At 44.5% G+C, this 12,525-nt stretch overlaps 1 long non-coding RNA gene across 5 annotated transcripts; it reads left to right on the forward strand.

Annotated features, from left to right (window-relative positions):
• Positions 1-5,599: 5,599 nt before the first annotated feature.
• On the forward strand, positions 5,600-12,323 carry LOC106986812 (uncharacterized). Of its 5 annotated transcripts, XR_008290054.1 has the most exons (5): positions 5,600-6,986; positions 7,133-7,257; positions 8,166-8,434; positions 9,609-9,756; positions 10,755-12,323. It is a non-coding gene; the product is annotated as an uncharacterized LOC106986812 (long non-coding RNA). The 5 variants fall into 5 exon arrangements; XR_003418518.2 differs by lacking the exon at positions 5,600-6,986 and having other exon boundaries at positions 6,994-7,257; positions 8,202-8,434; XR_003418517.2 differs by lacking the exon at positions 5,600-6,986 and having other exon boundaries at positions 6,994-7,218.
• The last annotated feature ends 202 nt before the right edge of the window (positions 12,324-12,525 follow it).

The following is a 12,525-nucleotide window of genomic DNA, read 5'->3' on the forward strand; positions in this document are numbered from 1 at the left end:
TTCATCTTGTAAAACTGAAACTCTGTACCCATTAAACAATAACTCCTCATTTCTCCAGTGCCCTTGGTAATTGCCATTCTACTTCCTATTTCTATATATTTGACTACTCTAGATACCTTATATGGGTGGAATCATGCAGTCTTTATCCTTTGGTGACTGGTTTATTTCACATAGTATCATGTCCTCAAATTTCCTCCATATTGTAGCATGTGACAGGATTTCCCTTCTAATGTTGTATTTATTTTTTTAATGGCATTTTTCAATATTTACTTCTTTTTTTATATGAAATGTACTGTCAAATTGGTTTCCATACAACACCCAGGGCTCATCCCAACAGGTGCCCTCCTCAATGCCCATCACCCACTTTCTCCTCCCTCCCACTCCCCATCAACCCTCAGTTGGTTCTCAGTTTTTAAGAGTCTCTTAGGGTTTGCCTCTTTCCCTCTCTGGAACTTTATTTTTCCCCCTTCTCCTCCCCCATGGTCTTCTGTTAAGTTCTCAGGATCCACATAAGAGTGAAAACATACGGTATCTGTCTTTCTCTGCCTGACTTATTTCACTTAGCATAACACTCTCAAGTTCCATCCACGTTGGTACAAAAGACCATATTTCATTCTTTCTCATTGCCACGTAGTATTCCACTGTGTATATAAACCACAACTTCTTTATCCATTCATCAGTTGATGGACATTTAGGCTCTTTCCATAATTTGGCTATTGTTGAAAGTCCTGCTCTAAACATTGGGGTACAAATGCCCCTATGCATCAGCACTCCTGTATCCCTTGGGTAAATTCCTAGCAGTGCTATTGCTGATGTTGTATTTCTTGATCTGTGTGCTGGTTACCTGAGTACACTCCCTTTGGGAAAATTCATCCAGTTGTGCACTCATTTTTTTTTAAGTTTATTTATTTATTTTGAGAGAGACAGAGAGCTTGTGAATGGGGGAGGCACAGAGAGAGAGGGAGAAGCTCAAGCAGACTCTGCACTGACAGTGGGGCTCGAACTCGCGAACTGTGAGATCGTGACCTGACGCTTAACCAACTGAGCCACACCGGCGCCCCCAGCTGTGCACTTAATGACTGGACCCACTTCTGTATGCATGTTATACTTCCAAGAAAGACTTTATAAATTAGACGGAGACAAAATTTAAAAATCATTACTACCGCTTCTGCTAAGCTATTAGTAACTTGTGTTAATGTTTCCCAGGGACGTTTTGGAAGCACCAGTTAGAGAAGGCAATGCTTAACTCCAAGGGGTATGTGGTGAAGGCAGAACTTCAGAAGAGATGGCTTCACACAGGCCCTATTCAAATCTTCCTTGATGTGTGGCTCTGAGCCCCTTCATACAGAAGGCTGGTACTACCCATCTCAATCCAAAATCACTAAACACTAATCCCCCCCTCCCCCCACCACCAAACAAGAGCAGAAGGTAAAGAAAAAAACCCACTGTCCTTAAAGAGGTAAATGAGATTGGGAAGAAAGCCCATTGAAGAAAATTTTAGGAGAAAGAACAAAACAGCGTTGGAAGAGGACAATCAGGTAGGGTTGTCACATTTAGAAAAACAAAAAGCCAAAAAGACAAATGATCAATACAGGACACCCATTGAAACTTGAATTTCATATAATCAACAAATAGGTTTTTAAAGTAGAAATATGCTCCAAATAGTGCACGGGACATACTTGTACTCAAAATATATTTGTTGGTGAGGCACCTGGGTGGCTCAATCAGTGCAGTGTCTGATACTTGATTTTAGCTCCATTCATGATCTCAAGGGTTTGTGGAATTGAGCCTGGCATTGGGCTCTTCACTGACAGCGTGGAACCTGTCTGAGATTCTCTCTCTCCCTCTCTCTCTGCCCCTCCCCTGCTTGTGTTCTCTCTCTCTTTCTCTCTCTCTAAAAATAAATAAAAAACTTTAATATATATGTAAAAATTTGTTGTTTATCTGAAACTCACCTTCCACTGGGCACCCTGTATGTTTTACCTGGCAACCCTAGATACAAGGGAAGGAAGAGGGAGATAAAATCACAGGGAACATGAAAAATGTCTTTTCAATGCAGGGATCCAGCCTAAAGCCAGATTCTCTTACAACTACCTAGCATTGGATAACATTCCCTGTCCTCAATGAGGGAAAGAACTTTGCACTAGGAATCAGTTTAATTTTGCAATGAAGAAAAAATTGGACTTTTCTTAAATCTCTTGCTGGGGTCCAGAGTTTAATCCAAATCCTTTCACACTTGCTGTTTTGCCGAGAGCTGAGTGACACAAACTGCCTGGGATAATGGTGTGGGGTTGCAGGCAGGAAGGGCAAAGGACTTCATCTGAAAGACCTAGTGCTTGGTAGTAACTTGTCAGTTTTCATCTGAAGCGGTTTTTTGATGTGTATAAATAGGGGTTGCCATTAAAAGTACTGCATCATTACTGGTGGGGAAAAACAAATTCCCGAACACTCCGCCCTCTCTATTCATCAAAGCCAAAGTGTCCAAGATTCACTCAAGGTGAATGAGGGCAGTTGTTCTGGAAGAGTTGGCTTTGTCACACAGTTTCTGATTTGCTTTGAAGCCCTGCGGTTAAACCCTTCTCACTCTGAGTCCATAAAGGGATAATAAGGCTTGATCAATGTAAGTTCTCAGGCTCATTGTGTAAAAGAAACAATTTTTAAAATTGCAAGTATATAATGAGGATGAAATAATTGACAAGATGATTCTAAGCTGAAGTTTCGCAAAGCCCATTTTAACGATTTGTTGTAAAATCAGAAGTATAGTTGCGTGTAGTTAAAGTCAAACGTCCTTTAACTAGTTTGTTACTAGACATAGGTAAACTATATGTTCTGTGACCTTTTTAGACCATTAGTTGCTTAGTAAGATTTTCTTTCATAGGTTTGAAGTAAACTTTGGCCTAGCTTGGGTCGAATTATCACCAAACTTTAAAACTGTGAAAGACTGAATTTATTACATGGGAGCTATATCTATGACTGAATTTATTACATGGGAGCTAAATCTATGACTGTTATCAACTGGAGAGGTAGAATCTTGGTTGATACTTTTTATGGCTTTATGAAACTGTCGACACCCTGACCTGCGTGTCCTCGCACAGTTTCCTTAGGTGTCTATAACCTCAGCTTCCTCATCTACAAAAATGAGGGGGTGGACCAGATGACCTCTACCCTCCAAGCTGTAAGACATCATGACTAGATTCCACTAAAGGTGTGTCCATCTCAGGGTTAGGTGACTTAGAACAACTTACCTAGAACTTTTCTCAGTAGTGATGTTTATTATTTGAATAGATAAAGGTAAGTAGAGTACACAACAAGTGTTACCGATTGCTTCCTGTCCCCTTAGAAATCTTTTGTGGGTGAATAATCAGAACTTGGGGGGAAACCAGAATGCCCATAAAGCAATAATGTCTAGATGGGACCAAGGATTAATGAGCTGAGATGTGGTTACTACAGGGGGAATAGATTCCATGAGAGAGAGAGAGAGAGAGAGAGAGAGAGAGAGAGAGAGAGAGAAACCTGTCTTTACTTCCTCAAAAAACCAGAATGTGCCGGTTGGGAACAAGAGATTCACTCTTAGGACACTCTGCTGCCAGAAGCAACATCTTCTGTTTGATTCCCATAACGGTCAAGGAGAGCACGTAAGGGCAGCTGTGACACAAGACGGGACCACGCCTGAGGCTGAGTGTTTCCACTCACCCCAAGTCTGAGGTGAACAGTCTGTGGGTAGCACCTTGGGGATCAGGCCTTCTCACCTCCAGAATCTTCATACCCGTTAAGTCAAGTGTTTAAGATGCAAATTATTTGGCTCACGACACCCTTTTTGCTTCCACACTCACTGTCAAGTATTTGTGTACTTTCTGACAGATTATAAATGTGTCTAAAAATGTTCGGCCACAGCTTCTTGCTGCGACTCTTCCACGTGAGACAGCTTGTGACCATCCCCTCAGCCATTTTCTCAAGGAAGCAACAGCTTGGAAGGGAGACTCGCAGTCGGGAGGGGAGACTCCGGGGTCAAACAAGGCAAGGTCACGTCAGCTGCTTCGCCGGCTTTATTCCTTCCCCATGCTCTGGCTCTGTCTTCCTCACCAAAGGGACAGAAATCTGGAAGGATATTCTAAGGATCCCTGAGTACTGTGTATACGCAGGCACTATGGAATATATGTACATCCTCAAGGACATACTAATCAAAGCTAATTTACAAGGGGATCTAGGAGAAAGAGTTGTAATATGGTCCATATCATGGTGTGTACAGAGTGTGAATGGTAGGTGATAGTTCGTAGCAAAGTTCAGTATTTTTTCCAGAAAACTCGGCAAAGATTTTACCCTCTGAGGCATAGATGCCCATCTGCTTGTCCCCAGAGCTTGTGAATAGGTTATTTCACGTGGGTAAACGGACTTTGCAGATATGATTAAGCTAAGGGTCTTGAGATGGGGAGATGATTCTGGATTATCTGCATGGGCGCAGTGTCATTACAAAGGTTCTGATAGGAGGGAGGCAGGAGAGACGAGAAGGAGACATGATGAGGGAAGCAGAGGTTGGAGTGATGTGAGGCCATGAGCCAAGGAATGCAGGAAGCCTCTAGAAGGCAGAAAAGGCCCAGCCATAGATTCCTCTTTAGAGCTTCCAGAAAGAACGCAGCCCTGCTAACTCCTTGATTTTAGGACTTCTGACCTCCAGACGTGTAAGAGAATAAACGTGTGCTGTTTGAAGTCACTCAGTTTGTGGTGATGTGTTACAGCAGCCACAGGAAGCTAATGTAGGAGGATTCAACAGGCTATTTTCAATTCAGTGAGAGTGCTTTGGTGAAAGCGTTAGGGGTAATGGCAGGCAGGAGGGTTCAGAGTCAGTTACTGTACAGAGTTTATTGGGAGCCCACCATCAGCTAGGAACTGAGACCTCCCTTGTGGACAAACTGACATGGGCTCTGCCGATACGGAACTTACAGCCACAGGAGGAAGACCGGCATTAAACCAAAATGGCTATTAATTAACTTCAAGTGTGCAGTGTGCTATGAAGTACTGCATGGTACGATGCAAATGATTAAAAGGAGAGCTCTTTCTTCTGGATGGTCAGGGAAGGTTTTCCTGAGGATGTGATGTTTAAGGCAGACTCTGAGGTTGAAAGAGCCTTTCAGACAATCGGTAGAGCATATCCAAAAGCTGTAGGCAGGCAAAGCATTGTGTTTTAACGCGTTAAGAGAAATCCAGTGCCATTGGAGCCGACAGAATAAGGGCTAGTGCTGTACAAGAGGAGATGGAGGGGTGACTAGGGCTAGGCGAGACAGGGCCTCGTAGGCCGTTGAAGGATTGTGGCATGCCCATATTTACAGTTTTATTTTTATTTTTATTTTTTTATTTTTTAAATGTTTATTTATTTTTGAGACAGGGAGAGACAGAGCATGGACAGGGGAGGGGCAGAGAGAGAGGGAGACACAGAATCCGAAGCAGGCTCCAGGCTCTGAGCCATCAGCCCAGAGCCCGACGCGGGGCTCGAACTCACAGACCGCGAGATCGTGACCTGAGGTGAAGTCGGACGCTCAACCGACTGAGCCACCCAGGCGCCCCTACAGTTTTATTTTTATTAAAAAGTTTTTTTCTAATGTTTATTTTTGAGACAGGGCGAGACAGAGCATGAGCAGGGGAGGGGCAGAGAGAGAGGGAGACACAGAATCTGAAGCAGGATCCAGGCTCTGAGCTGTCAGTGGGGCTCGAACCCACAAACGCGGTATCATGACCTGAGCCGAAGTCAGATGCTTAACCGACCGACCGAGCCACCCAGCTGCCCTGAGGTGTTGAAGGATTCTAAGCAGAGTTTACGAAAATGGGGACATGTTCTGAATTCCGTGTCGTCAGCTGTCAGCACAGAGCCGGAGGTGGGGCTCGAACTCATCAAAAGTGACATCGTGACCTGAGTTGAAGTCAGACGCTCAACCAACTGAGCCACCCAGGCGCCAACTCCCCACCCCTCCGTATTTATACTCTTAAAGATCACGTAGGCAATGGTGGATGAAAGAATGGATTGAGGTGCAACAGAAGATGGCAAGAGACCAGTTATAAGGATACTGCAACAGCCCGGGTGAGAAGTAATGGTAGTCCTGGCTAAGATGGTGGCAGTGGGGATGGAGGGAAGCAGAAGGGTTTAAGAGATGGGTATATAGGTCAGAGAATCAAAAGATTTGGCGATTGATGGAGCGTGAGAGGTGACAGAGAGGGAGGTGTTAGGGATGGTGCCTAGGTTCATACTTAAGCAACCTGGTCAGCAGAACTGCCATTTTCTAAGGAAGGGAACCATGCTGGAAGAGAAGAATTTTGGTGGGAAGAACATGCATATGACTTTGGACATGTATAACCTGAGGGGGTCACTGAGACATTCATGTGGAAATGTCAAGTAGGCATTTGCATACCCGGGGGCAGGAGATTTAAACTTGGGAGTTAGAATTTCAACGGTAAGTGACGTTCTGGGGACAGCGGAGATTGCCCAAGAAGGGAGAAGTCGGTAAGAGGAGGGCCTCTGAAAGGGCTCTAAGGAACCTCAAAGGAAGCAGAGGAGCAGAGGTCAGAGAAAGAGACGTGGAAATGACTAGAAAGCAAAGGAAAAAACAAGGAGGGTGTGGAGCCAATGAACTGAAAGGAAAAGTGAGTTTTTTTCAGAAAGGACGGAGTGACTGTGAGATCACGAAAAATAGGGACTAAAAAGTATCCCCTGGACATGAAGATCGTTGGTCAGTGACCTTAGCATGAACTCGGTGTCGGGGAGGGAAGGGGTCATCTTCTCTAAGTGTTTCTGGCAGACGTTAGTGAGAACAGGGTCTTCAGGAAAAGCTACGTGCTGGTGAGAAGTCGGACAGGAAACTGCTGCCGGGAGTGGCTGAAGGCTACACGGCCACCACCGCCCACGTGCACCAGTACTTTGCCTTCCCAGAGAGACACGTAGGTGGGAGACAGGACTCCAGACCCGCAGGGCCTTAACCGCATCTCCTTGTATGCTTGTCACCTCCGGCCGGAATCATTCCCTCGTTCTCTTAGCTCTCTGCTCCTTGCTTGCGGCCCTCCCTGTCTCCCTTCTTGGTTATTCTGAGACTGGACCCGTGAGCTCACCCTCTCATTCTCTCTTCCTTTCATTCTGGTGTTGAAGAGATTTTGTGTCTCCAGGGAGTCGGAGTGACTTGACATCTCAGAGCCGTTCTGCAGTGTGTATGCAGTGGTTCTTCATGGAGCGCGGTGAGTCCTATGAGCAGACAGAGAACAGGAGCATATTAGGTAAGTGACTTGACGGAGAAGCTTGAGGGGAGGATACGGCTAAGTCTTCTTCCGTGTGGAAAGCCAGAAAGGCTATTGCTAGAGCCAAAGACTTGCTCCAGGTTGGAAGTTCAAATAATCTTGCTGTTCAAAGAGAGAATGCTCTCTTCGGCAGCACCTGTACAAATAACTGTGAGAGAAAGCGTTCCTCTGGTTTTTATCGTCTACTGAAATTCAGCTTAAGTATAATTCACATGGAATTCCTTGACCACGACTATGAGGTGTATGTAGGAGTCCAGCCTCCTCCACTTTCGTGCGGCCACAGAGCACAAAAATGGGAACGGGCGTTCCTCAGGTTATACTGCCAGATAAAACTCACTCAAGACCAAAGTGGCTCTGTCGCTGAAACCAGAGCAACAATAGGAATCCTGAGAAGAAACACACACACACACACACACACACACACACACACACAGAGAGAGAGAGAGAGAGAGAGAGAGAGAGAGAGAGAGAGAGAAAGAATGAAGTCATTTGAGGGAAAGGAATAAAAGAAGAAAAGGGTTATACAAGGAGTTATACAAGGGGAGACAGAATACAGCTCTGACTCACACAATAATTAACTCACTCTGAATAATATCAGAGTTCTGAACTTGGTTTTGAACACGAATATAGCTTTTATTTGTACAGTGGGGGTAGTTGTTCCCCCCCTTCACTATTTCCTTTACCCTTCAGGTTAATTATTCCCTCAAGGAACACAAAATTATTTTCTCTTGTCTTCTGGGAAAGTGCTTGTGCTCACTCTTCCCTCAGGATCTGTTGAATAAGTTAGTACCCGATGAAAGATAGTAGCAGGTGACTACATGGGCACTGCTAAATAATTGAGTATTTTAGTTAGAGCTCTTCTCAGAGACTCATGATCTTCTTTCTAGAGATCAGCTCAAGTGCAGCCCTCTCATTTTACATAGGAGGAATTGGGCATGGAAAGATGAAGCAATTTTCCCGAATCCACAGAGCTACTTCGTGGCAGATCTAGGCCTGCAACTTTGGGGTCCCGTGTCTCCGAGGCTGTGCTGTCCCGTTCGAAAGCAGCGAATCGGCCGCAGCGGCCATAAGTGAGAGCTGCTTCCGGCCGGGAGGGTACCTTCTCCACCTCTCACGACAAATCTTTAAAGGAGGCCTTATCACTCCCATTTCCCGGGTGAGAAAACCAAAGCTCAGAGACGTTAGCTAATTCGCCCAAGACCACGCTGCCAGTGCTAGTAGAGCTGCCTCATCTTGTGGGATGGCCGAGTGGGGATTATCAGCGTCTAGGGCCGATCCGACTCCTCAGCGGGGACAGGTGATGGGAGGCCTGCTGTCACAAGGAAGGCCCAAAGGTCCACACCACAAAGTATTGACCCAACTCCTCGGCTATGGTGCCTAAAGGTTGAACTTGGAGTCATGGCTAGGAAAGAGCAGAGTCTTGAGGGAACGGAATGCTGAAGAGTTGTATTTTCTTGGGAAGGAAAACTGTGTGGAGCAAAGGAGAGCTTTTCAGGCTGAGTAGGATGATACTTCGTAAGTGGAGACAGCGTCAAGGGAAAGGTTCTCTGGAGAAGGAACTGATACTTCCCAATTCTGAATGGTATCTAGAATGAGGCTGGATCTTTGAGCCCCTGATTGGGCTGAGGCGTTTATGGAAATCGATAGCATGCATTTATAGAACCTGGTCAGTATGCTGCGACTGTACTATTTTTGAAGGGGGTCCATCATTACATAGAACTGAATTATAATCCTGGGCTCAAGATATCAGGTCCATGCATGGCCCTCTCTTTAAATAAATACATAGGTAAAATGAACACCCGTGAACCCAGCATCCAAACCACAAACTGGAGCAGTCAATGAAGCTGTCCGACGATACCGAGTTTTGAAGAGGAAGATATGGATTAGCCAAACCTCTTATTCATCCCTAGGAATATAAATTACTGTAATCAGTTTCCATTATTTTATAGTGTTAAACATTCTCACGGAATCTATAAACCTGGCCAAAAATAACAGCAGCACTGTTTATTTGTAAATGATAGGGCTAAGTAGCAAGTTTTTCTTCCTGCCACATCTGAAAGGTTAGACGAATACACGAACCTTCCTTTTTTGAATGGGAAAGCCTAGCTCTTCAAAAGCACCCATTCCGCACCTTTTTCCAAGTTACGGTTAGCTTGAACAGGAAGGCAATACTGTATTGCTTGTCACTAGTCATATGTTTGTCAAATGGGATCTAGGACTAGGAAGGTGTAGTCTTATTTTTTACTGAGGCTTGTCTGTGCAAAGCGATTGCAGTTTTAGAGAACTCATCTGCTTGCATTTGTTTGGCATCGCTCCCTCTGCTTGTATAGGTCTTCAAGTCATGGCAGAGACAAAAGCCTTGGCAACTGGGTAACTCCCCGAACGATAATCCAGTGTTGGATCTCCTGACTCTACCATATATCAGTGGATGGCCACGGGCAAGTTGCTGAACTTCTCTGAGCCTCAGGTTTCTCATCTGTAAGTAGGCAAACTCATGTGTGCCTTGTGGGGCTGCTATGTCGATTAAAAGACGGAACTGCCTCTAACCAGCTAGGCCACAAAGAAGCCCAGCAGCAAGTGTTAGTTATGTTTTCTATAGAAACAGGAGTATAAGGGGTACCTGGCAATATATCTCGCACAGCACGTATCTAATAGAAATCTCATGTGATTGGGGCGCCCGGGGGGCTCAGTTGGTTAATTGTCTGACTCTTGATCTTGGCTCAGGTCATGATCTCACAGTTCATGGCCCCCCCCTCCTCGGCGGTGGGCTCTGTGCTGAGAGCGCTCAGAACCTGCTTGGGATTCTCTGGCTCCCTCTCTGCCCCTTCCCTACTCATGCAGACGCATGCGTTCTCTCTGTCTCTCTCTCTCAAAATAAATAAACATTAAAAAAAATATAATGTGATCCCCAAATGTGAGGCACAGATGTAATTTAACATTTTCTGAAAGCTACACTTAAAAATGAACCAAAAAACCCAAATGAAATTAATTTTAATATTATATATGATTTAATCAATGTAACTGATATATCTAACATGTTATCATTTCAACATGTAATCAATATAGAAAATTCTAAATGAGAGTTTGTATTCTTTTTTTCTTTTCTCTTTTCTTTTTTTTTTTTTTTTGCATACTGGGTTTCTGAAATCCAGTGTGAATTTGCCATTTACAATACCTCTCAGCTCGGATCAGCACATTTCAAGGGCTCAAGAGCCCCACTTGGCTACTGTTGCTGCTGTATCGGGCAGGGCAGCCTTAGCGCTTCTAATGAGATCGGATCTCTTTAGATTTCAAAATCGGGACTTTCAATTCTATTCTAGTGCACGTTCCAAACGATGGGAGGCGATTGACCGTATTCCTGTTCCTTTAATATCACTAATTTGTAGTTGCCTCGTAGATGGGACATGGGTCAGATTATCCTAGAGCCGGCGTCCCCAATCTTTGTGTAACAAGCGGCTGTTTTTCTTTTCCTCCAGGCTTTCGGAATAAGTGCAGGGAGAAGAAGGTGAAAAGAGTTGGAACTGACACTAAAACTCCAGCGCCCGGGAGAGGGGGCCTTCCTGGAAGCTACATAAGTCTCCCTGATGGAAGGAAATCTTAGCGACTTTGGAAACGACTCAAGTTTGCTGTCATGTTCACATGTGGTGGTCGTGACGGTCAGGACCAGGGGGAGGCTGCACCTTAGTGAACAGCTTGGGTGAATGAGGGCTGCACTAAACTCACCGATGTGAGAAATGCCAAGTTTTCCAGATAATAGGTGGCACCTTAGATGTCAGAGTCCACTGCAAATAATAGTTCGTGCTCAGTTAGTTATGGGTACTAAGTAAATATTAATAGAAACTGATACGATCATGATTTGGAGAAAAACAGAAGAGCAGTGAGTAGATTGTGACAAGTTGCTGTGTAATTACCTTTCATCTTTTGGGGTAAAGAAGAACTGAATAAAGCCACTCATGTTACCTATTCTGGGCTCACATTTTTGGATCACGTTCCCACCCAGAGACTCCAAGGAATTCCTAAATGTCAATCCAACCATGGTATCACTCAAAACACTCCTTAGTGGTTATCATATTGTTGGCATTTTTCTGTTTCCTCCCAGACTTTTTCTGTGAAGTTTTGTGATCTTTTCATAGCTGAGCTCAAACTTAGTACTAAACTTTGTATCTTGCTTTTACCCACTTACAATGTTTGCATTTTCTGTGTTCTCATATAGACTTCACACCACAAATTTTTCTTAAGTTTATTCATTTTTGAGAGAGAGAGAGAGTGCACATGACACACATGAGCGGGAAAGGGGCAGAAAGAGAGGGAGAGAATCCCAAGCAGGCTCCACGCTGTCAGTGCGGAGCCCAACGTGGGGCTTGAGCCACGAACTGAGAGATCATGACCTGTGCCGGTATCAAGAGTCAGATGCCCAACTGACTGAGCCACCCAGGCACCCCTCACACAACAAATTTTTGATGACAGTGTATCGGTCCATTGAGTGGGTGTGCCATGATTTATTGAACTATTTTTCCGTTATTGTCTTTTCCTTCTGGATATTATAGGATGTAACTTTGTTTCATAAATTGGGCACATGAAACATTACCTTTCTTTATTATTAAAAAATAAAATTAAATCTGGGTTTGAATTCCCATGTGCAGGGCTGGCAAGACACCCAGCATAAACCATCAATGGGGAGCTAGTCCCATGTGTATATGTAGGGGTATGTGGAGAATGCCTACTATGACAGCTAGGATACTTTTGACTCAACACGACCCAAGTTTACTCAACCTGGCTTAAACCGTAAAGGAGAAGTACTGGCCTGTATACCTGGCAGTTCATAGGAAGATCCAGGGTTGGTTTGATTTAGTCACCTGATAGCATCATCAAGGACCCTGTTTCTTCTCATTTTTGCTCTGCTTTCTACAAAGTCAGCTTATTCCTGGTCATAAGACGGTTGTCAGCTGATGCTACGTGCTCTTTTGCATGTGCTCAGAGGTAAGGAGAAGGTAGAAAGAGAGAAAGAGAGATTCGTCCAGAAGCTTCCTCCAAATAGCAAGCAAGTTTCTCATTGGCCTAAATTGGGTCATGTGTCCATTGAACCCTCCTGGCTATGGCCAAGGGTCAGAATCAAGCTCATTAGTTTTTTTAAATTATTTTTTAAGTTAATTTATTTATTTTGAGAGAGAAAGTGTGCACGTGTGCAAACGGGGGAGGAGCAGAGAGAGAGGGAGACAGAGAATCCCAGGCAGGCTCTGCTGTCAG

The sequence above is a fragment of the Acinonyx jubatus genome, chromosome X (genome assembly GCF_027475565.1).
Source record: "Acinonyx jubatus isolate Ajub_Pintada_27869175 chromosome X, VMU_Ajub_asm_v1.0, whole genome shotgun sequence".
Lineage (NCBI taxonomy): Eukaryota > Metazoa > Chordata > Mammalia > Carnivora > Felidae > Acinonyx > Acinonyx jubatus.